The sequence below is a fragment of the Octodon degus genome, unplaced genomic scaffold, assembly GCF_000260255.1.
Source record: "Octodon degus isolate 3935 unplaced genomic scaffold, OctDeg1.0 scaffold00189, whole genome shotgun sequence".
Taxonomy (NCBI): Eukaryota; Metazoa; Chordata; class Mammalia; order Rodentia; family Octodontidae; genus Octodon; species Octodon degus.
The window spans coordinates 1,903,485-1,906,033 of record NW_004524765.1 but is presented as its reverse complement, the minus strand read 5'-3'; the positions used below and the strand labels follow the sequence as shown (position 1 = coordinate 1,906,033).

At 41.9% G+C, this 2,549-nt stretch overlaps 1 pseudogene; it reads left to right on the top strand.

Annotated features, from left to right (window-relative positions):
• The window catches only part of LOC101589363, a 5,175-nt pseudogene extending 4,993 nt beyond the window's left edge, over positions 1–182 (top strand).
• The last annotated feature ends 2,367 nt before the right edge of the window (positions 183–2,549 follow it).

The following is a 2,549-nucleotide window of genomic DNA, read 5'->3' as shown; positions in this document are numbered from 1 at the left end:
CACACACACACACACACACACACACACACACACACTAAATAAAATAAATAAATGTTTTTAAAAAATGTACAGATGGGCTTTGAGGAGTCGCACAAAGGGCTCTGGCAGGCCTGACACTTACCAGCCTGTATGCACTGTCTGACAACTGGGAGCACATGAAAGGCTCCTTGCTCCACCAGTAGTAGTAGTCATTCAAAGTACATTGCCCTGTACTTTGAATAAAAGGTGAAAATAGAAAAAAAGAAAGAAGAAAAAGAACATGGTAGACTTAAACACAGGTCATGCTCCATAGACTATGGCATAATCTCTACTTACCTCTCTGTGTTTCCTAATCCTGTAGAAATATTTTCCATAGGCACTAACGAGTAAAAAAGCATTATGTCTGATAACAAACTTAGCCATGAGGTCTAAGAACGTTTGTGTCACATTTTCGTGCAGCTCTGAAGTTGTGTCCCTCGCCCGGTGTTATTGTGCGCACATGGCCCCGTTTCTCTTTTGAGTCTGTCGGGCAAGCGTCCTGGCTGGGTCTTTGTTCTTTCATTTCTTTGCAGTGGCAATTACAGACTGCATGACGTTTTCCACCAGATTGCATCACCTTCGCCGCCCCTCACAAGACAATCTGCAAGGGTCTGTCTGTGCCTGTTACAGTACAGGTTTCCTGCATTGCCCCCTGGTGGCTGAGAGTGGACAAGCACCTTGTTGAGGTTGTATAGCTTAGAAGCGTGTGGCTTTTCACAACACGGAACCTGCTTGTGTTTCACATACTACAGCTCATGCCTTCTTCCCAACACCAAGCCTTGTTTTCCTAAGAAGAGGGAATGGCAGGAAATCAGGGAGAAGTTAGTGATGATGATTCTTAGAAAAATATTGCATTAAAAGTAGAGGCGGGGCTGGGGAGATGGCTCAGTGGAATAAGCACTTGCCTGGCAAGCCCAAGGACCTGAGTTCTAATCCAAAAGGATCCCTGGAAAGTGTGCTACAAATCAGGCATCTGAGACAGCTAAGAGAAAATTCATTATCTAAATGGTGATATGGCTTTTTTCTTGAAGGATGTTTGGGTACAAAGAAGTGAATCTCAGCACTTGGGAGGTTTAGGGAGGAGAATCGCTGCTAGTTCCAGGCCAGCCTAGGCTACATAGTGAGTTCAAGGCCAGTCTGAACTGCATTAAAACACAAAACAAAGTGAAAGTTAGCCAAAGTTGAGTATGGTGACACACGTCTGTAACTCCCAAAACTCCAGGAGGCTGAGGCAGGAGGGTCACTACTTCCAGCCCAGCCAGGACAGCTTAGTGACTTAGTGAGCCTATGTCTGAAAAAGCAGTCTATGAATCCATCAACCAATAAATGGATAAGCACATAGCTCACAGCACAATTCGAAGAGACTGATTCATCGACAGTGTAGCAGGAAGAGGGAGCAATATGGCTGAAGGAGGGCTTGGAACATTTGACTTAGGGAGTCAGTATTTTCAAAAACATCATTATCTTTCTGATTAAAGAAGTAACTCATTTAATACAAACATGTTAATAAGTTTAGAAAACATAAGTCTAAAAACAAATTTTTTAGAAACAATTGAACTGTTACCTCACTAGGCACAGGCAGATAATCTTCATATTCATAAATATCCAATCAGTACATTTCCTGACTATACTGCAAACTAGAATGTGTGCTGCTATACCTCTTATTCTATGATCCCTTTTCCTTAGCAACATGAACGGGACTCTTTTTCAATCCATGCAAGTCTCCTGGCGTGTAACTTACACCGGCCTGCCATCATGGAGATGTGTATTTCATTCCATTGCTTTCCCATTCCACACCACAGCCTGAGAGTTGATAAGAATGTCAGAAATATTGCTGTTAGAGAGGCAGTTTTTTATAGTAACTTGCTTTGGGGATATGTGACAACCAGAATGGGAGCTTGTTTTCTTTTTGTGGAACCAGGGATCAAACTGGGGACCCTGTGCTTGCCAGGCAGGCGCTTAGACCACTGAGCTATCTCCCCAGCCCTACTCATATTATTTATTTACTCTTCATTGACTCTTTCAGTTTTTTACTCTTTCCATTTTTCATACAAGTGAGACAATCTGATGTTGACACATATGAGACTGACTTATTTCACTCATGAGTATTGCCTCAAGTTCGATCAATTTACCTATAAATGTATCAAGTTTATCTTTATGGCTGAGTAGTACTCCCTTGTATAAAACCCCACAACTTTAATGCATTCCTCAATTAATGGTCATTTGGGTTGTTTCCAAATTTAGGCATTGCAAATTGTACTTAGGTATTAGAAGCATGGGTGTGCACAGATGTTTTTAATTCTTCTGGGAATAGCTGAGTCAAATGGGACCTCTAATCCTAGTTTTTCAGGGCTTTTTTCAGGGAATCTCCACACTGATTTCAACAGTGGTTGCACCAGTCTGCACGCCACCAACAATGGAGAAGGGTTTCTTTTTCCCCACCAGCCTCTCTAGTATTTCTTATTGGTTGGTTTCATGGTGATAGTCATTCTTTCTAGAGTGAGATGAAAGCTCATTGTTGTTTGAATTTG